Source organism: Lissotriton vulgaris, chromosome 10, assembly GCF_964263255.1.
Source record: "Lissotriton vulgaris chromosome 10, aLisVul1.2, whole genome shotgun sequence".
Taxonomy (NCBI): domain Eukaryota; kingdom Metazoa; phylum Chordata; class Amphibia; order Caudata; family Salamandridae; genus Lissotriton; species Lissotriton vulgaris.
In genome coordinates, this window is record NC_141698.1 from 1,124,016,046 (window position 1) to 1,124,039,352 (window position 23,307).

The window sequence follows — 23,307 nt, forward strand, 5'->3', positions numbered from 1 at the left end:
CGCCGATGCGACGCGGAACGTCAAGACGTATTCGGAATGTATGCGCGGGTACACCTACAGTACTAGTACAGATACAAAGGATGGTGCGAGCACCGTACGTGTACAGTACGTTTACCACAAAATAAATGCAAAAAGAAAATATCTGGAATTTAATTTTAATATTTTGAAAAAATAATAACATTTAGAAAAAAAAAAATGTTTTTTATTATTTTACATTAAAAATGTGTAATGTAATTTAAAAAATAAAATAATTAAAAATAATTATTACTAAAATGTAGGAAACTAGTATAAAAATAAATAAATATAATAATTAATACAATAAAAAATTGTCATTTATAAAACCTATGAAATTCACTGAAAAAAACATAGGGGTCAGCCACATTATAGTTAGGAATTAGCATGTAAAAAACCTTAGAAATTCACTGAAAAAACCATAGGTTTCACATAGGTTATAGTTAGGAATTAGCATTTAAAAAACCTTAGAAATTCACTGAAAAAACCATAGGTTCCACACATGTTATAGTTAGCTGGACATTTCACTCATACAAAACCATTGAAATGCCCCCGTTATAGTTAGTTCAGCTAACTATAACTCGTGCGCCCGCAATCCACTGGTAATGACGTCACATATTACATCACTCATGACGTGGTCAGTGACATCGCTCATGACATCACTGGTGACATCATCCTTGTGAAAGAGTGGCACACCTCCTCTCGCCCTAATATTACCTTTGATACACACATTGAAAAATAGAAACTAAAATGTTTAAAACAATGGAGATACCAAAACCAGTTAGAACAACCTATACAGTAATTCCAAAATCTACTTACACATCCACTCATTCACCATCAGTTCTATATAGTCACTCATACATGTATTCACTCATTTTTTTAGTATTCAAAAGTGCAATACATATAGCAAAGCCTACAACCCTGCGGGCCGGCTGCAAAAGAGCGGTAGATCGTGAGGGTGAAGGTCTGCAGGGGAGGGTGTGCTGTTGCGCTCCACTTGTCTCTGGCATGTAAAATTTCAGGTATCATGGCCACATTACTTTCGTTCAGCAAATAAACAGTCCCATAAGTGACGTCTTATTTTACAATTTTTCTAGAACTAAACCATGAATTCAGCAAACTAAACAGAACAGTTTGTATCGGTGTGTCCCAATGTTCCTTTTGCGGCTGCGCCGCAGCATGTCTGCCCGCTTGCACAGTGTTAAAAGAAGACCCCTCTAGACAGTGTGGTGTACACTGGTAATGCGTCAGTACATTAGGGGGTCAGTGGTGCGCATGCGCAAATGATCGCGGACTTGAAGTGGGACAGCTCCTGTGGGCCGTGGTGTCTCGCCGGTCGCCGGCCTGGCTAGCGGCGTGTGTAGCAGTTAAGTGGAGTAGCCTAGCTGTTGGTGTGGCAGATGTCGCCCGCGCCTGGACTCGTTGTCGGGTGCGCGGTTAGTGGCGTCCGTCCACCGTGGCGTGGAAGGCTGTTGAGGCTACAGCCGGTGATCAGGAGTCCGATACTACAAACATGTGAACATATGAGGGGAAGGGGTGGGGGGGGGTGGAGTGTACTTGCGGGAGCGGTGTCAACGACTTGGAGCTGGGGGCGGTTTGTGAGGCGGTGTCTGCTGGTGAGCACTCGTGTGGGTGGCTGGCCGTGTCTGTGGTCTGCACGCTGGGTAATCGATGTCCAGATCGGGGGGGGGGTGGCACGATGCGTGGTGGTTCCGTCTACTGATCTGTTGCCCCCGTGGCGTTCGCCCAGCACTGCTTTCCCTACGTGAGCCCTCTGACTGTGCCCTCCCCCTGCAGGGACCCCAGGATGCCATCCCAGAGCTGTGCAATCGGGAACTGCCTCAGACCTGCTATTTCCTCCCGGTGAAGTGCCGTACCCTCTGCTCGGGCCCAGTTAGTGAAGGATGCAAACCAGTGTGGGGTAGGTGGATCCCGCCGCTTCCAGTGCCTAGTGAGCAGCCGCTTGGCCGTGATGAGGCCCAGATCCCAGAACCGGGCTTGCGTTTTGTTCAGTTTAGTCCTTTTATACAACCCGAGGATGCATGCCTCCCACGTGTCAGGCAATCCCGGGCCTGTGCTGTGGGTCAGGAGTGATGTCACTTCCCCCCAGTACGTAGCCAGAGATGGGCAGTGCCAGAGCATATGTAGGATGTCCGCGCCCAGCAGGTCACATCTGGGACAAGCGGCAGTGTTGATCGCAAAATACTTATTTATTCTATCCGGTGTTAAGTATGCCTGGTGTAATATGTATAGCTGGATGATACGGAAGCGGGAGTTGCGGGGGACGTTCACAGGGCTGGCTAGAACCAGGTTCCACTCCTTATCTGTCCAGTCCCTCCTTCGGTGTGCTGCCCATTTGTCCCTGATCTGCTGCGTGGGTTTTTGTGTGTGGATGAGAAGCGCCTGCGCTAACCAGTGTGTAATGTGTGAGCCTCTGCCCATTACGTGCAGGTATTGGATCAGATGATGCATCGGTGGCTCCTCCTGAATGTCCCCCCAGGAGTCAGTATATGCCCGCAGTACCGACGCGTGGAGCAGGAATTGCCCAGCCGGCAGGCCCGTGCCCTCCGACAATTCCGCAAATGGAAGCAGGGCCCCGTCAGCATACAGGTCGCCCATGGTCTCTACTCCGGCTGCATTCCAGTGTTCCAGGTTGCGTGGCGTTACCATCCCACTCCTCCTGGGGGTGCCCATCAGGGGATGGCAGGAGCATACGGTCTGACGTTCTGCGTCAGTTTCAGGCTACGGACAAAGCATTTGCGGGCCACAGCCACATGTAGGGGTAGAGGGCGGGGTCCCTTGGTCAACGGGTGAAACAGGGCACACACCTGGGGGTGGGTCCATTGGTAGTCCGCGGTGGCCGTGTCATCGAGATGTGTGTCGCTAAGCCAGTACGTCACCCATTGTAGCTGTGCTGCTAGGTAGTATAGCTCCATGTTGGGGACCGCCAGTCCTCCCTCCGCAGTCGGGGAGTACAGCTTAGCCAGTGCCACGCGCGGGCGTCCCGCGTTCCAGATCAAGCCGCGAAGCATTGATTCCAGGTCGCGGAATATCCGCGAGGGGACATACGTTGGGATATTCGCGAAGTGGTAGAGCAGCCTGGGGAGCGCTATCATTTTGGATAGTGCTATCCGGCTGGGCACGTTCAATGGCAAAGTTTTCCAGAAGGACACCTGGGCTCGCAATGAGGAGATAGCACGCACCAGGTTACCCTCCAGTATGTTCTGCGGGTCTCTGTAGATGTGTAGCCCGAGGTACTTGAACGTGGTCGGGTACCAAGCGAGCCGAGCCCCTCCAAGGCGCACATCACATTCCTCCTGGTCTTGGCTGAACGCGTATATTCCGGACTTGGTCCAGTTGACCCTAAGGCCCGAGACCTCCGCGAAGGTCTGGAAAATGTCCGATAGCTCGGCGGGTACCGCGGTAAGGTCCCGCACATAGAGCAGCAGGTCGTCCGCATATAGCGAGACCGTATGTGTTCCATCGGCCAGCGGGATCCCCCATTCCGCTCCTCTGTCCCGTAGTAGAGCCGCCAGGGGTTCAATGGCTAGAGAGAAAAGGAGGGGCGACAGGGGGCAGCCCTGTCTGGTGCCCCTGTGTACCCTGACCTTCTCTGACAGCAGCCCGCCCGTCCGCACTCGGACACTGGGTCTCTGGTAGAGCAGTCCGACCATGTCCGCGAAGGCATCACCTACTCCGAATCTGTCCAATACGCCCCCCAGATACGGCCACTCCACAGAGTCAAAAGCCTTCTCCAGGTCCAAGACCAGACACCCCGATCTGGGCCAGTGCGTCGCGGCCGCTTCCTGAACCCGGAAGAGGCGGCGCAGGTTGCGGGAGGTACTTCTCGCCGGCATGAAGCCATTCTGATCTGCATGCACCAGGGTTGGGACCTCTAGGGCCAAGCGGCGGGCCAGGAGGGAAGTGAAGATTTTATAGTCGGTGTTCAGCATGGCTAACGGTCTATAGGACCCCATGTGTGTACCGTCCCTGCCTGGCTTCAGTAGTGAGACCAGGTTCGCCTCGTTGAGCGAGTCTGGGAGCGCCGAGTCCTCAATTGCATTGTTGTACAATTTGAGCATCTCCGGGATCAGCGTGTCCGAACATGCCTTAAAGAATTCGGCGGGTAGGCCATCTGGGCCAGGGGACTTGCCGTTGGACAGTGCGAAAATGGCTTCGCGCATTTCTTCCGGGGAGAATGGTGCCCCTAGAGCGTCCTGCTGTGCGTCTCTGAGGGAGGGCAGTGGGATGTCTACAAGGTAATCCGCAATGTAGGCCGCGGAGACCCTCAGTTGTGATTTGTATTGGGCCTGGTAGTGCCCCACCAACGCTTGATGTATCCTGCTTTGGGTGTACACTATCTCTCCCTCAGCTGTACGGATAGCGGATACTGGCTCCGTGCGGTTCTCCTGTCTGACCAGCCAGGCCAGCAGCCTTCCGGGTTTGTCACCGTGTTGGTGCACCCGCGCCGAATGGGCCGCGAAGTTAACGTGCCGTAGCCTTTCCAGCAATGCTTCATGTTCCGCCCGGGCCTCCCTCAGCTGGTCTCCTGTGCCACCCACCGCCTCCTGTTCCCAGCAGAGTAAGTCCGCTTCCACCCTGCGCAGGTCTACCTCCAACGTCCTCTGTATGCTTCCCTGAGCGCTCAGGCAGTGTCCCCGTATCACCACCTTGAAGGCATCCCACTCTACCCTCGGGGAGGACGCTGTGTCTGAGTTGTCAGTGAAGTATTGTGCCACGCAGGCCTGCAGGGAGTCCCTAAAGGGGCCGTCTAATAGCAGAGCTGGTTGTAGCCGCCATGTGGGGATGGGTGGGTGTGGGCGTTCCCATGCCATGTGTAGGGTGTGGGGGTTGTGGTCCGAATGTGTCCGGCCTAGGTATTGGGAGTCAGTAATGTGCGGCAACATGTCCGTTGACACCATGTACCTGTCAAGGCGGACGTGCAACGTGTGTGCCCCTGAGAAGTAAGAGTATACCCGAGCGTCGGGATTGTGCACGCGCCATGCATCTTTCAGGTCCCACTGTGTCGCCCACTGTGTGAGTGCCCTCGTGGCCCCCAGGGATGTTGCCTCTGGCCTGGGCGGGACCGAACGGTCCATCACAGGGTCCAGTACCGTGTTGTAGTCACCTCCCAGAATCCATGGGACGCCGTGCCAGGGTGCCAGTTTCTCCGATAGACGCGCCAGGAAGGTGCCCTGGTCCGTGTTTGGAGCGTAAATGGATGCCAGAACTACTGGTTGCCCGTCCATACGGCCCTTTACCAGGACATACCTCCCCTCCGCATCTATGTGAGCTTCCGACATTGTGAAGGGAGTTCCCGGCTTCACCCACAATAGCGCCCCGCGGGCAAACGGGGAGTATTCAGTGGCATACAATTGTCCCCTCCATCTTCGCCTCAGCGCAGTCACCTCCGCCCCACATAGATGTGTTTCCTGCAGGAGTGCAACCTGCACATGTTGCCTTTTCAGGTAGAAGTATATTTGATACCTACGCGCAGGTGTGTGCATGCCTCTAATGTTCCAGGTACACAGCTTTATCGCAGTCATTTTGGCAGTATATCCTCCCCCTCAACATTTCTACCAACAGCTGCACCACCAAGTGCTCTCACATCGGTTCTCCCAGCTCTCTCGTATCCACCCCCCATAGTACACTCAGCAATGTTCGGGAAGACATTAGGGCGGGGAAAAACAATGAATAACAGTAACCAACAGCGGGCAAACCCCACTAAAATACCAAAAGGGCAGTGGCAAAAAGGGCCACCGTCCATGCTCTCAAGTGAGAGGAACATCCTTACTTGTCTAAGGGGCAATGTGCGCTAAGCACAATCTTGGCAAAGAGGATATGTAGTCAGTTAGGGAAATCAAGTCTCTTCCCGAGCCATATATTACAAGGTATAGGTGGCCACCGTCTGTGTTCCGGTGCTCAGAGCTACTCTGCTCGTGTGAGGCCCCACTTGTGTGAGTTTCTGCAGGCGTGGGGCAGAGTGCCCTGTGGTGTGGGCAGTGGGCCCCTATTGGGAGGAGACCCCTCCCGCCCGGGCCTGCACATGGAGACGACCAAGTTCAGGTGCATGCTGAAAGACAACCCCGCCATTACCCACCCAGTAGACCACCAGTGCCGCAGGGGCATTACTCACTGTTCCAGGTGTCCACTGTTCAAACGGCAGGCAGGGGGGGGGGGGGGGGAGACACCCCCAGCAGTGGCGGGCGCCAGTTGCGCCCCATCGTCCTGTCGACCTCCGCCAGCCCCCCCTCGCCGCAACAAAACCATTGCAAACTTCACCTGCAGGATCAGTGAATCAGGTCAGAGGTTTGCGGCGTGACGACAGGCAGGTCCACCGAGATCTGTGAGTTCGGGATCCCGTATATGGTCTCATCGTCGTCGCTTGGTGCTGTCCGCTGGCCGTCTTCTAGGGCCGTCTCTTGGGAGGGCGAGTTGCTCAGTTGAGAAACCCTCCGGAGTGCATCGCGCTGTTCTTGGAGCATCTGGTCTAGCGGGGGAGAGTGGCGTGCCCCTTCCTCCGTATGCTGGGACTGCTGAGTTCTGTGTCTGCGGCGGCGCCGTGGCCCGCGCGGCCTGGACCTCGTCTCGCCTCCACGAGAGCGTTTGGGTGCCGTGTCCGTGCCCCCGTCTAGCCACTCACTGGCCTCCTCAGGGGTGCCGAAGAAGTAGGTGTTGTCCCCCGCCACCACTCTCAGTTTGGCAGGGAAAAGTAGGGAGTACTTGAGGCCCGCGGTGCGTAGTCTCCGCTTCACGTCCATGAAGTCGTGCCTCTGGCGTTGTACCTGGATGGTATAATCAGGGAAGAACATGATCGACGCGTTGTCTATACGTATCTCGCCCAGGCGTCGTGCCTCCCGCAGCACCGTGTCCCTGTCTCTATAGTTCAGTATTCTGAAGAGCAGTGGTCTTGGGTTGGCGCCGGTGGTATGGGGCCTCGTCGGCACTCGGTGAGCGCTCTCCACAACAAAATGGGGTGATAGCGAGCCTTCGGGTAACAGGGTTCGAAGCCATTCTTCCACATGTTGCGCTGGGTGGTTCCCCTCCCATTTTTCAGGAACCCCCACGAGTCTGATGTTGTTGCGTCTCGTCCTCCCTTCCTCGTCCTCGGCCCTGTCTTCCAGGAACTCCACTCTGTTCAGGAAATCCTGCACCTGCCTGTCCGTCTGGGTGACCTTGGGCTCAATCTCCTTCACTGCGCCTTCCAGGGTCTTGGTCCGGTCGGATAATTTCCTGTGATCGTCGCGCAGGAGGGTCAGGTCCACAGCGACTCCATCTATTTTGGACTCCAGAGAGGTTCTGGTCTGCTGAAGTGACTGTTCCATGCGCTCCACAGCTGCCAGCACGCTGTCCAGCCTCGGGGCCAATTGGTCGGCGGCCATTTTGTGCAGCAGTTTGTCTGTCTTCCCCTTCGGCGGGCCCCACCAGTCCCGGTGTGGGTCCGCACTCCCCCGGACATGTGCAGGTGGTGTCCGTCCGGCAGGGTCGTCGCCTGTGCTGCTTCGATGGTGGTACCCCCGGATTCGCTTCACTCCTGGGTGGGGGGCTCAGTGGTCGGCAGCCGTCTCCTCAATCGAGGCCGTCGTTGTTGCACCCGGGGGGGGTCTATCAGGCGGTTCCGCACCCTACCGCCCCACCGGTCCGGGTGTAGTAGAGGCCGAGGAGGCGTGTGCGGTGTGTGCGCCCGTGGGGTCCGGGCGTCACTGTCTGGGCCGGGTCCTCCCACCACGTGTGCCCCACTGTCCACCAGGCAGCTTCCACTTCTGTGGGAGGGGGGCCCGCAGGTGGGCCTGGCGTTGGATGCCTCTGCGTTTGTCCTCGGTGCAGGGGGGGGCCGTTCCGTCCCCGGCAGCGGCGTGACTCCCAGGCCGGGGCTTCAGGCCCTCAGCATCAGGCTTGGGGGCTGCCGCTCCCCACCGGCCCCTCTGTGTCCGTTTGGGTATGGTGGGCTCCTCGGGTGGCGCCGGCTGCTGTGTGGCTTCCCAGGGGATGGCTGCTGGTCATCGGGGCTCCCGCTACTCCCCGCGCCTCCCCTGGGTCAATCTCTGCCTCCCGGCTGCTTCGGATGCGCCAAGGGGGGGGGCCTGTTGTGCCTCACCTCAGTCTGGGGCGGCGGGCGTGCGGAGGCCGTGATGGAGGCGGGGGGCGCCCGTTTCCCCTGCCGTCCTGGCCCGTCTCTGGTGTCCTGCAGCTATGCGGGGCGACCTCCGGTGGGTTCTCCCGGTGGGGCAGTGGGCAGCCCGTGGGTCCCAGGCAACTCGGTGTGGTTGGTCCGCTGGGGCCTGTCCGCTAGGCCCAAGCCTCGGTCTCTCCCGGCTGCTCCGCCTGTCAGGGGGTGCCCAGTCCCGCAGGAGGATTGTAGGAGAGGTCGGGTCGGCCCCGTCGGCGCCCGAAAATGACAGTCCGTAGAAGTGCCGCAGTGAGCTCCGGGGAGGTCCGCTCACAGTTCCAGGCGGCCACGGTGGAAATTAGCGGATAATTGGCTCAGGGAAGGGGAGCTGATTACGGAGCTCTACCCAAGAGCGTCCGTCGCCATTGCGTGCTTAGCCACACCCCCATACATGTACTCACTCATCATATGTACTCATACACCTATAGATCCTGTTACACACCTACACTCATACATAGAGTTACTCACACAAATACTCACACATGCAAATTAAGTATCAAACATCCATTCACTTGCTTATACAGCTATACACACACCACTACACTTACTTCTACAGAAACGTACACATATTTACTCTCTTAAACAATCACTTATAGAAACACATACTTATTTATATAGGAACACTTCCAATGTTTTACTCTCATATATACTGACTTATATACATCAATATTCACATATAGTAATTTAAAACATATGTACTTACTCATAAAGACACTATTGAGACAGTCATTCACTCACTAACACACCCATACACACACTCATCCACCCATACAGTCCTGCACACATGCTGTCTTCAAAACAAGTACAAGCAGTGAGTCAGTCATTCATGCATCTATGCGGTAAGTAATATCCCCCACCGAACCATACAGACACTCATACTGATACTCCAAAAACCAACTAATAACCCATATAGACACTCATGTAGCTACTCACCAACGCATGCAGCCACTTATAAACAAAGTGAGACACTGATACAGATATTTACATATTTAAACATTACTAGCTAATACACGTACTCACTAAGATACACTTAATAACTCAGTTATGCAATCAATTTTACAAAAAAACTATCCATTTAGACACTTATTTACCCATTTATTCTTCCATCGACCTTTGGATATACATATATAAAAAATATTTATTTTTCAGAAAGACACATATTCACTGGATGATGTCATTTGAGATGTCATCAGTGATGTCATTTGAGATGTCATCAGTGATGTCATGAGTGATGTCACTGACCATGTCATGAGGGATGCAATATGTGATGTTATCAGCAGTGGATTGCGGGCGCGCGAGGTATAGTTAGCTGAACTGACTATAACGTGGGAATTTCAATGGTTTTGTATGAGTGAAATGTCCAGCTAACTATAACATGAGTGAAACCTATGGTTTTTTCAGTGAATTTCTACGGTTTTTTAAATGCTAATTCCTAACTATAACGTGGCTGAAACCTATGGCTTTTTCAGTGAATATATATACATATATACACACACTCGCACGCACACATGCATATGCACGTGCATGACACATACACACGCACCCAGACTTGAGCACAGTTTTTTTTTAGACAAATATGAGATATTCATACACCAGCACTCAGTCCCAGACAGCAAACAATCCCCTGCTGGTTCTGGGGCAGCAGTTGGGGGCCAGACAGCCCTTGTGTGGGGGTCCCCCGCTCAGCTCTGAGTGCTCAGCTCTGAGTGCCCCCCCTGCTGGCGGTGAGTGACAGCTCGCTCACCCTGCCTGGCTCAGTCTGACATTCAGAGACCTCCAGGCGCTTAGCAGTGTCAGCTCTTAAAGGACACCGCCTCGTCCCTGCCTTTGTCTCAGGCCGGCGCCTGCTGGCGCTCCGAGCTGCGGAAATGTCACAGGGGAGGTGGGCGTGGGCCCGGCCCCGGAAAGCGCCGAGAAGGCCACCTCACTCATAATCAGGGGAACCTTTTAGTAAAAGTCAAATTCTTCGACTAAACACCTGTTGATCTTTGGAAGGAGCGCGTGAGGGATGCAGACTCGTACATGACACATCAATTATTAAAAGTGTGTATTTCCCGGGTCTCTCTCTAATGAATGCCCTTTTGCGGCTCAGAAACATTGCATATCGCAGGCTCTGCGGTAACCCTGGGCAACAGCGCCTATTTTGGAAAAGTTTGAACAGAAGTTACCCACAGATTCGTGCATCAGGCGCATTGACTCACCGAGCTATCCTAGCAGAATGCTATCTGTTCAGAAAGTCGCTGAGACAAGTCTGAAGCTCCGGGCCGTTTACAGTCTGAGGACAGGGTGGGCTTTGTTAGCGAGTAATAGGGACCCTGGTGCCCCTGTTGTAGGTGAAGGGGGGTCCCTCATGCAAAGCCTCTGCGGTTTATATTAATATTTAGCTGAGTTTTATCTCTTCTCAACTTGACAGCATTTGGTTCCCGCCACCAAGACGTTTGCATCCTTGACACAAAGTGGCGGGGGTAACACGCGCCCTGAATCCACTTAAATACTGCTAGTTCCTCAAAGAATTGGACGTTTATAATGTAAAGTTAATTATGAAACAGCAGACATGGTACAAGGACTTTTAAAGGGAATTAGTAAAGCGAGCTGAGGGGCAAGAGGTGTTGCCTCTGCTCCCTCGGTGATGCTGGGGCGGGGGCGGGGGCGGGGGCGGGGGGGAGGGGTGGGGGGCTGCCATGAATGTCAGTGGAGTCACAGAAACTGAAAAATATAACATCACTAGAAACCTGGGCCCCCATATATGGGCATGTGGTGCAGGACAACCCAGCAAATCAACTCGCTGTGCTGCGTCAAAGTAAAAGGGCAGGAATGCGCTGTATCTATAGCATATGGCACGTGCTTGTCTTTTCTCCCTGTTGAGAAGTGTGGCTCAATGGTTAGAGCGGCAGACCCTGATGCAGAGGTCTGGCCCAGGACCAGGGTTCGATTCCCCGCCTCGGCGGGTCTTGGGCTCAAAATTCCACGGTCCTGATAATTCTCGCCTCGGTGCCTATTCCAATCATGAAGTCCCACTCTGCAACTCCGGGCAATAGCTTGCCCGGTTTACACGTCCTTGTAAATCTGGGAATAGGTCAAACCCCATGGGTGTTGCATGAGAAATTATGCGAATAAGTGTGATCAATTGGAAACTGATGACATCCTTTAAGGCACTCTGGTTAATGGTGTAATCCATATAATTAAACAAAAGAGAGAGTAAGGAATCTCCACAGCGGCCCCCACAGCGCTGGGAAGCCTGGCTTCAACTGGGGGGTGCCCAGGAGTGGGCACTTCACAGGGAAAAACGAGGAAGGTTTCCACAGTGGTATGCGTACAAGCGCCTGAGATACCCCTTTGGGGGTCGATTCGGTGCGCTATACAAATACTACTACATTTACATGGGGCCGTTTTTGCAGCCTAGCATCAACGCAGGTACCTTTGCACCGTGGTGTCTGCATTGTTGGCAGGATTGCTTTTGTGCGGAAAGAGGCACCTTCCTTCAAATAAACAATCCATGGATACGTTGTCCTCAGAATGCATCACACATAGAAAGAGGAGAAACAAGGCTAAATAAAAGTTATTTCTCCTCGTTATGCCTCCCCTGTGGAGGCGTACGGTTATGATGTACAACATCACCTTCCTCACGGAAACCATCACCACCGCCATCCTGGACGGCTATTGCCATCACACACAAAAGCACCCTTCATCTCACCACCCACACAGACGACCACTCGAGCAACAGGGAGCACCTCCACTTCCAGCTCCAGACCAACCCAAATGCCACCCTCCACTGCACCCTCATCGACAGACACCTCGGACCCTGTCTATTCTTCAGCAATTCCATCATCAACTTCATCGCACTACACACTCTTGCCTCTACAGACTACATCTTCCTCGGCGACCTCAACTTTCACTTGAACAACTCCAGCGACAAAAACACAGCATCCCTGCTGGAAAACCTTGCCACCATCGGGCTCAAACAATGGGTCACATCCCCCACTCAGCAGGACACACGCTCAACCCCATCTTTTCTGCCAGCGACAACATCACCTTCAGCCACAGAACCGCACCCAATGACACTGGACCACAGCAGACCCTAATCAGCTGTACTCACCTCACTCACCTCACCGCTGACCACACCCTCAAGATCATGAAGAGCATCCACTCTGGGCAGCCTCGGACCCCCTCCCACACAACATCTTTAACAGAGCTAGCACCACCATCACCCCCGAGCTCTGCTGCACCATCAACTGCTCCATCAGCTCCACCACCTTTCCAGAAGACTGGAGAGATCAACCCCTCGCTGAAGAAACCCTCTGCCGGCTTCATGGATCTCTAGAACTTCAGACCCATCTCTTTTCTACCCTTCCCAGCCAATGTAATCGAGAAGGCCATCAACACTCAACTTTCTGAGTTCATCAAAGCGAACCACATCCTGGACCTCGCCAAATCCGGCTTCTGAAGTAGCCACAGCACTGAGACCACCCTCTTCACCACCACAAATGACGTCTGCACCCTCCTCGACCGATGCAAAAACTGCAGCTCTCATCCTTCTGGACCTGTCAGCCGCCTTTGATACCATTTCTCACTGCACCCAATGCACAAGACTCCACAACCCCGACATCCACGACAAAGCCCTGGAATGGATCCGCTCCTTCCTCACCAGCCAAACACAGAGAGTCAGACTACCACCGTTCCACTCTGAACCCACAGATATCAGCTGCGGAGTGTCTCAGTCCTCCTTCATGAGCCCCACTCTCTTCAGCATCTACATGGCCCCACTCTCAGCCATCGCCAGGACCCACGGACTCAACATTGTCTCCTATGCCGACGATTCCCTGCTGATTCTCTCTCTTACCAAGAAACCCACAGTCACCAAGAACAACTATCACAATGGGATGAAGGCTGTTGCCACCTGGATGAAGAACAGCTGCCTCAAGCTCAACTCAGAGAAGACCGAAGTCCTCATCATGTGCTCCACCCCCTCCACCTGGGATTACTCCTGGTGGGCCACAGCACTTAGAACCCACAACCCACAGACCATGCAAGGAACCTCAGCATCATCCTGGTCTCCTCGCTCACCATGAACCGCTAGATCAAAGCCATCTCATCATCCTGCTTCCACACGCTATGTCTGCTCCAAAAGATCTTCAAGTGAATCCCCATTGTGTCCAGAAAGACTGTCACCCAGGCACTCATCAGCAGCAGAATCGACTACCGCAATGCACTCTTCGCCAGCCTCACCCAGAAACTCCTCAAGAAACTGCAGAACATTCAGAAGGCCTCCACCAGACTCTTCCTCAACATCCCTGGCTGCAGATACATCACTGGCCACCTGAGAGACCTCCACTGGCTCTTAGTCAACAAAAGAATCACATGCAAACTCCTCACACACCTACAAAGCCCTATGTGATACTGGATCTCAAAACCTCAATCACCGCCTCACATTCCATGCACCCACCAATGACCTCCACCCCACCCAACTGACCCTGGCGACCATCCCACGTATCTACAAAACCATGGTCAGAGGAAGATCCTTCTCCTACCTTGCAGCAAAGACTGGAACACCCTGCCACCCCACCTCACTGACTCAATTGAGAAAGGACATCAAAACCTGGCTCTTCGACTAAACCACAGCGCCTTCGACCGATTGGCAGTTTCTCCAGCCCAGAGTACCTTGAGACCCTTACCAGTGAGTAGTCGCACTATACAAGCCTTCTAATTGAATGATTGATGCATACCCAGGTTTACACGTCCTTGTAAATCTGGGAATAGGTCAAACCCCATGGGTGTTGCATGAGAAATTATGCGAATAAGTGTGATCAATTGGAAACTGATGACATCCTTTAAGGCACTCTGGTTAATGGTGTAATCCATATAATTAAACAAAAGAGAGAGTAAGGGATTTGATTCACAAACGTGAATGGAGAGTACTCCTGATCCCCTGGGTATCAGTAATAAACAAACAAAAGAGGAGTACCATCAGAGATAGCTTAACCCTTTTGATGCTCATGACGAGCTCAGCTCGTCATGATGCACAGTTGAGCTGTGCTGATGACGAGCTGAGCTCGTCATGACACCAGCAAAATGGCAATTTTCAGCAAAGGAGGGGGAAAACGCCTAGCAGCCAAGGTGTTAAATAAAGCGGTCTGAATGGGATGAGTGAAAAAAAGAAGAGAGTCCTTCCTTTATTAAGAAACCCCTCACTCACCGACCTAGTCGGTGACATGCTTCATCATCGGGGTCCACCCTGACAGCCGAGTGCCATCAGGGTGTGCTGCGACACCTGGACTACAGTGGAGCTGGTATTTGTGTGTGTGAAGTGAAAAAAAGGGTGTTAAAAATTGTCCTGGTATACTTGTATGAAAAATTTATTCGCAAGGAACTGGACAATATTAAAATTAAGTGTGTGGATACATTAAGGTGTTATGACCGTGTGTATCACTTATGTGTGAGGTCTACATGTTTTAACCCGTAGGATGGAAGGTACCGGGTTTTCGTCAGGACCAGAAGGAAAATGGGTGGTCAGGACACACTAACGCCCTGCCGTTCCCTAGATTCCTGTGCACTACTGACAATTAGTCAAAGTGAAAAAGAAGCTCAAAAACAAAATAGTCGAGCTAAAAGCAAAAAGACCTGGAGGGAGAAAATAGGCAAAAAGTCACAAGTATGATTAATACAAGCCTGTTACGAAGTGCCATGCTGGTTCTCACGTGTCTGTTGCTATATAGTGCATCCCATTCAGAGCTTAATGTGATCGGTAGTGACTGACTATCACTAAAGCTGGCACACTCTATCAATAGTGTTGTGCTCGGTGATCACTAGATAGTTAATATGACATTCGATCATATTCAGCACTTAATAGTGCGTGGTTAAAATGCTCACAATTCCATTAGCGTGAGGAAACAACGACGTGGAATCTACGTTTTTCAACTTTGACTCAAACTGGCACACTCAAGTGAAAGCGGTGTGCCCGGTGGTCGAGTGGTCGTTAATTGTTTATTTTGACACAGTTGAAAGCACTCAGCACTTCCGTGTGCAAGACTCAACTGCTCACGAATTGAATTAAAGTGAGTAAATAACGACACAATATGTTTGTCCCATCAAACGTACACTCACACTATGCAAACACACAAACAACACACATACATAGGCCGAAAGGGAATCAAGGCTTACTCCTATTATGGATCTTTTAGGCTTCACGGGGTGGAGGGAAGGTAAAAAAACTCAAACTGCCATATTCTGCAATAAGGAAATAATGAGACAGCTATCACGAGTTATGCTCACGAAAACGTGACCGAAGCAAAGCGGCCAGGATCGGACTCTGAGCTTTAAAGTTACTTACAGTTTAGTTGGGTTTAGGATTCTAAGTACCTACTCGCCTCTCCGTGCCTCCCCGCAAATGTTTCAGGAGCCGACAGTATAGATATAGCGACAGCTATGCTTCCGGGGTGGGCGTGGGCGCGCGAATACGTAGTGACGTATTCACGGTCATAACACCTTAATGTATCCACACACTTAATTTTAATATTGTCCAGCTCCTTGTGAATACATTTTTCATACAAATATACCAGGACAATTTTTAACACCCTTTTTTTCACTTCACACACACAAATACCAGCTCCACTGTAGTCCAGGTGTCGCAGCACACCCTGATGGCACTCGGCTGTCAGGGTGGACCCCGATGATGAAGCATGTCACCGACTAGGTCGGTGAGTGAGGGGTTTCTTAATAAAGGAAGGACTCTCTTCTTTTTTTCACTCATCCCATTCAGACCGCTTTATTTAAGCTATCTCTGATGGTACTCCTCTTTTGTTTGTTTATTAATGGTGTAATCCTCCTCTGTTGTTCAAAAAGTAAACATTGGTGGTTTTCAAAAATGTATTTTCTTTTTGTCAATTGTATTTACTTTGTATCCATTGTCAATAAAGTTTTGTTGCAAAAACACTATTCAATCCAACTCCACGGATATACGTTGTTAAATCCAGCTCCAATGCATTTCGGGCATCCGCCCTTCATCGGGGAGCATGAGATTACTCGGGGGTCAGAAAAGAAGTTTGCAACACGGTCGACGATGTCCTCAAACGCGAGTTTGAGGACATCGTCGACCATTTCTCCAGCCACAGGCCACGCCCACGGCCCTGAGGCCACGCCCCCTTATACCGGCTACTTAAAGCGCGGACACTGAAAAGCTCGCATTCAGAGGCACAACACTCCTGAGGCGGAAGCCGGGAGCACGCTCGATTTTAAAAATTGCAACTGTCACAAATACTTTGTTTTTACTTGCACTGCACTTACCTAGTGCATTCTCTCACCCTAATCCCGCTCAGAAATCGCTGTGCAGCCGATATTAATGCTGCCACGGCACAGTGATCTTCGCCGCCATTTCTCCAGCCCACAGGCCACGCCCACGGCCCTGAGGCAACGCCCCCCTCATACCGGCTACTTAAAGCACGCTGACTGAAAAGCTCGCATTCAGAGGCACAACACTCCTGAGGTGGAAGCCGGGAGCACGCTCGATTTTAAAAATTGAAATTGTCACAAATACTTTGTTTTTACTTGCACTGCACTTACCTAGTGCATTCTCTCACCCTAATCTCGCTCAGAAATCGCCGTGCAGCCGATATTAACACTGCCACGGCACAGTGATCTTCGCCGCCATTTCTCCAGCCACAGGCCACGCCCACGGCCCTGAGGCCACGCCCCCCTCATACCGGCTACTTAAAGCGCGCTGACTGAAAAGCTCGCATTCAGAGACACAACACTCCTGAGGCGGAAGCCAGGAGCACACTCGATTTTAAAAATTGCAATTGTCACAAATACTTTGTTTTTACTTGCACTGCACTTAACTAGTGCATTCTCTCACCCTAATCTCGCTCAGAAATCGGCGTGCAGCCGATATTAACGCTGCCACAGCACAGTGATCTTCGCCGCCATTTCTCCAGCCCACAGGCCACGCCCACGGCCCTAAGGCCACGCCCCCTCTCATATATAAATGTGCCTTCCGCGGACGCACAGCGGACGCGCGCAGCGGGCGCGCCGCCTTCGCGCCGAAGCCGCGCCAAAGGCAAGCCTGTCTGCGCCCGTCCGCGGCCGACCGGGGCAAGGGGCCACCACCCCTGCCCGGTCGCCCTACCAGGCCAGAACCCATAGCCCCCACTCCCTCCTCCAACTAAAGCAGGAAGCTGTCCCACCTTGCCTACATGCATGGGATCCATCCATACAACACCCCGCCTGCAACCAGTGCGGATTTCATTTCTCACCCCACCCAAAAATGGAACCCACACAATACTCCATGCTCCTGCTCAACTGCAGATCCATCCCCAAGCACACTACGGAAATTTCTTCACTGATAGAGGATCCAAACCCTGACATCCTCTTTATCACAGAGACTTGGCTGCAGGAACACTCGGAACGTGATTTGGTACAAATTCTTCCACACGGATACCAAATATTCCGCCTTGACCGCAAAACAGGAATCGGTGGAGGGCTAGCAGTGATCCACAAGATAGGATACGAAGTCACTAGCACTCCCGTTCGTGTTCCAGATAGTGAATGCCTCCCCTTCACTATAAAATTCAGCCCCACAAATACGTTCTCAGGTATGCTCATATACCGCCCACCCGGGACGCAAGGACAATTTCTTTCTAACCTTGCCCCAACAGCTGCAAACCTCGCACTCAGCTCCGCTAACTTCACACTCCTGGGTGACCTCAACACTCTGCATTCGTGCCTGCTTGCTTGCATTTGCTGACTCAATTATTTGTGCCTGTGTTTGAGCTTGCATTTTCCGCTGTTGCTCATCAAGCCTGTATTTGAGAGTGTCGCATCGCCGATCACATTGCCCGCATTGCTGCCTACTGCTGCCTAGTTTGTTTGTGCCTGCCTGATCGCATTACGTTGGTTGGTGATTTGTGCCTAGGTCGTTCCCCAATTGCGTCCTATCTGTCCTTTGTTGTTGTTTGCTGCCATTTTGTTGACTCCAGCCTGTCCCCCCCCGCTCCCGCCTCCCAGCTGCCCCTCCCTCGCACTGGCTACCTGGAGCGTCCCGTCCGGAGAAGCCCTGTGACCAGCCTGACTCCTGCAGACGCGGTCGCTCCTCCCTGGCTCCCTGGCTACTGGTATCGTAGCGCTACACTCCCCACTGCATTTGTGCCTGCTTGCTCGCATTTGCTGACTTAATTATTTGTACCACTGCATTCGTGCCTGCTTGCTCGCATTTGCTGACTCAATTATTTGTGCCTGTGTTTGAGCTCGCATTTTCCGCTGTTGCTCATCAAGCCTGTATTTGAGAGTGTCGCATCGCCGATCACATTGCCCGCATTGCTGCCCACTGCTGCCTAGTTTGTTTGTGCCTGCCTGCTCGCATTACGTTCGTTGGTGATTTGTGCCTAGGTCGTGCCCCAATCGCGTCCTATCTGCCCTTTGTTGTTGTTTGCTGCCATTTTGTTGACTCCAGCCCACCCCCCCCGCCTCCCAGCTGCCCCTCCCTCGCTCCGCCCACCTCCACTACCCATTTATGACAGATGCATTTACGCGCAGCGTCCACACGCAGCGGTCACGCCGAAGGTGCGCCAAAGGTAAGCCCATCTACGCCCCTCCGCGCCTGGATCGCGCCCAGCGCCAGACCCCCTGTCCCCCGCAAACCGCACTCCTCCCGTATAACGTATGACGCCGCCACCCTCTTAGCCCTTAACCCCGGACGCACACCACAATGCTACGAAGCTGCCCCAGGACGTACCCACGGTCCCTTCGCCTGCCACTCCTGCAAGTTCGCCTGCATCAAGACCCACACCAAATCCACGACCTCCAAACACAGCTCCGACTCTAACCACCTGAAATGCATCCTGCTAAACACCCGCTCGATCCACAAACACACCACAGAACTCTGGGACCTACTCGACACTGCGTCACCAGACATCGCCTTCCTTACAGAAACCTGGATGAACGCATCATCAGCACCCGACATTGCCATAGCCATCCCGGACGCTTACAAGATCATCGGAAAAGACCGTACCAACCAAAACAGGATGCGGCATCACCATCGTTCATAAGAACACCATCAGAATCACGACCAGCTTCGACGACTACCTTGCAACCGCCGAACACCTCCACTTCCAGATCCACACCGACCCCAGGACCACACTTAGAGGCACCCGCATCTACAGACCACCAGGAACCCGTAAACAATTCTGCGAAGACATCACTGACTTCATCAGCCCACATGCCCTCCCCTCCGAGAACTACATTCTACTGGGAGACTTCAACTTCCACCTGGAAAAGAAAAACGACTGCAACACCACCACCCTTCTGGACAACCTGGCCAATCTCAGACTCAAACAACTTGTTGACACCCCCACCCACTTAGCCGGACACACGCTCGACCCTATTTTCACCTCCAGCAAACACATCTCCTTCAATCATACCACAGCTCTCCATTGGACGGACCACAGCTGTGTTAACTTCAGCTACAAAACTACCACAACTCACAACCCCCCACAACCAATTCCTCAAAGAAACTGGAACAAAATCACCACCGACCAACTCATCACATCGCTCAACCAAAACCCTCCAGCCCTCTCATCAGACCCATACGAAGCTGCCAACAAACTCAAACAATGGATCACCCACAGCGCTGACGAATTAGCACCCCTAAGAAACCACCAGATCAAGCAAGGTAGCAAAAAGTCCGCCTGGTTCAACGATGACCTTAAGAATTCCAAGAAACTATGCCGTACTCTCGAAAATACATGGAGAAAAAACCCAAACACTGACAACCTGACCACCTTCAAGGCAGCCACTTGCAAACACCACCAATTGATCCGAGCCACCAAGAAATCAGCATTCAAGGATCGACTAAACAACAACGCCCATAACAGCAAGGAACTATTCAACATCGTCAAAGAATTTACCAACCCCACCGCAGCCTCAAACGACATTACTCCCTCCCAAGACCTCTGCGACTTATTATCCTCTTTCTTCTACAACAAAATCGCCGACATACATAACAGCTTTAAGAACATTTCGAAAGAACAGCTCACCCCACCCACTTCCAAAACCAAACCGCTCTCTAACAACCTTAACGCCTGGAACCCAATCACCACTGAAGACACCATCCGCCTAATGAACTCCATCCATTCAGGTTCGCCAACCGACCCCTGTCCCCACCACATCTTCAACAAAGCAGACTCCAATATCGCACCCCATCTCCGTGATGTCATCAACTGCTCCTTCAACTCCGCTACCTTCCCAGAAAGCTGGAAACACGCCGAACTCACTGCCCTCCTGAAGAAGCCCACAGCTGACCCCTCTGAACTTAAGAACTACCGCCCCATTTCCCTCCTCCCTTTCCCAGCCAAAGTCATTGAGAAAGCCGTCAATAGCCAGCTCGCCGCCTTCCTTGAATACAACAACTCCCTCGACCCCTCACAGTCCGGCTTTCGAGCCAAACACAGCACCGAAACCGCCCTCATTGCAGCGACAGATGACATCCGAATGCTACTGGACAACGGAGAAACAGCTGCCCTCATCCTACTCGACCTCTCCGCCGCCTTCGACACAGTCTGTCATAGCACCCTCATACAACGCCTCAGCAACGTCGGAATACAAGGAAAAGCCTTGGATTGGATCATCTCTTTCCTCGCCGGGAGAACCCAGAGAGTCCGACTCCCCCCTTTCAAATCAGAGGCCACCGAAGTCATCTGCAGAGTCCCACAAGGATGATCACTCAGTCCCACCCTCTTCAACGTTTACATGAGTCCCCTCGCATCCATCGCGCGACAACACAACCTCAACATCATCTCCTACGCTGACGACACCCAGCTGATCCTTTCCCTCACCAAAGACCCTAACACCGCTGTTGGACAGGCCTCATGAAAGGCCCGATCCCTCCCCGCGTGGCGGGTCACGGACCCCTGCTCCTCTTGTGTCCCGGACAAGAACAACCCCTGCAACCCGCCGGGGCAACCCACAGCCCTTCCCAGACGGAACCCCAGCTCCTGAACACCCCAGTATCGGCTGGCCCGGGCCCCTTCCAGAACCACTGTCCCTGGCCCAGCTGCCATTTTGGACACTACACGACCAGGCAGCGTGGCCTCGGGTCGACCTCGGCCTCGGGCCCGACCAGGCCCCGACATCGAGGCACCACCATCCACCCAGGTGGTGAAGAGACCACTTGGCAGTTCAATGGGAGAAGGAGTGTCGATGGCTCCCCTCCGCCAGGTGTCGATCACCACCAGCGTCCCCGGGCGCTGGCTCCACCCCCCTGCTGGGTGTCTGGACTCCCTCATCCCGGACCTCCCGACCTCCAAGTGCGAGGGTCCGGACATCAAAGGGTGCCAGACCTATAACTGGGGCAGCTCCAGAGCAGGAAGGCAGTTGTATCCTGGAGTCGAGAGACACCGAGACGAACTCATCCTTGGAGGCCTGCTGGCGTTGCCGCGGCTCCTCTTCGTGAACCATCTTCAAGGCCTGCTGGCGCTGCCGCGGCCCTCCTCGTCGTAAACCATCTTCGAAGCCTGCTGGCGCTGCCGCGGCCCTCCTCTTCGTGAACCATCTTCAAGGCCTGCTGGCGCTGCCGCGGCCCTACTCGTCCTAAACCATCCTCGAAGCCTGCTGGCGCTGCCGCGGCCCTCCTCTTCGTGAACCATCTTCAAAGCCTGCTGGCGCTGCCGCGGCTCTCCTCATCGTGAACCATCTACCAGGCCTGCTGGCGCTGCCGCGGCCCATCCTTGCGAACCCTCCAGATCGAGGATTGTGAGCGCCACCTTTTTGCTGCTTCTGTACCAGACTGGTATCCAGACTGTCCCGCTACCCTTTTCCCCAAAGAGACTAGAATTGACGGGATCCTCGTATCCTGGTTCCACTGTACCGCTCATCACATTGCCTAAAGATTTATATAAAAGTGTACAGAACTTATCCTTGTGTGGTGTCCATCTGTGGGGGGGAAGTTACTTGTCTGTACGATTACCGGAGAGGGCCCTCGTCGGAGGCCTCTCCCCCTGTACTCGGCCGACCCTCCGGGTCCCCGTCTAACAACCGCCAAAACCAATCTTCATGAAGGCATGAAAGAAGTAGCAGAATGGATGAAAAACAGCCGCCTAAAACTTAACTCAGACAAAACGGAAGTTCTCATCCTAGGACCTTCACCCTCTGCCTGGGATGACTCTTGGTGGCCATCGGCCCTGGGCACAGCACCCATACCACGCACGCAACCTGGGCTTCATCCTAGACTCCTCCCTCTCGATGACCAGACAAGTTAACGCCGTCTCATCCTCTTGCTTCAACGTACTCCGTATGCTCAAAAAAATCTTCAGGTGGATCCCCACCGAAACAAGAAAGACGGTCACACACGCACTGGTCACTAGCCGACTGGACTATGGAAACACCCTCTACGCCGGAACCACAGCCAAATTACAGAAAAAACTCCAACGCATCCAAAATGCATCGGCCAGACTCATATTGGACATCCCTCGCCAAGCTCACATTACCGGCCACCTGAAAGACCTCCACTGGCTTCCCGTCAACAAGAGAATAACGTTCCGTCTCCTCACCCACGCTCACAAGGCCCTCTACAAACTAGGACCCGAATGCCTCAACACACGACTGTCCTTCTACACACCCACCCGCCAACTAAGATCCTCCAACCAAGCGCTTGCTGCAGTTCCGCGCATCCACAGATCCACCATGGGAGGAAGATCCTTCTCCTACCTGGCGGCCAAGACCTGGAACTCTCTCCCCACTCACCTCCGCCTCACACAGAACCACATTTCCTTCAGAAAGGAACTTAAAGCCTGGCTATTCGATAAATAATGCACCCCCTCCCACAAGCGCCTTGAGACCCTATGGGTGAGTAGTGCGCTATACAAATTTCTGAACTTGAACTTGAACTTGATCTACTGGACCCCATATTCAGCAACTGCCCCAACCTACACGTTGGAAACCCTTCCCCCCTTCCCTGGACTGACCACTTCCTTATCCCTTTCACATGGACCCTTCCATACCACCCCCTACCCAAACCCATGACTGTTCAACAGTCACGCAACTGGTCCAAAATCCCCCAGCCGGAATGGCGGGACCACCTTGATACTGGACCTCGGCTTTCTTAATAAATGCCAGTATTTACTGCGAGAAGCACTTGGATA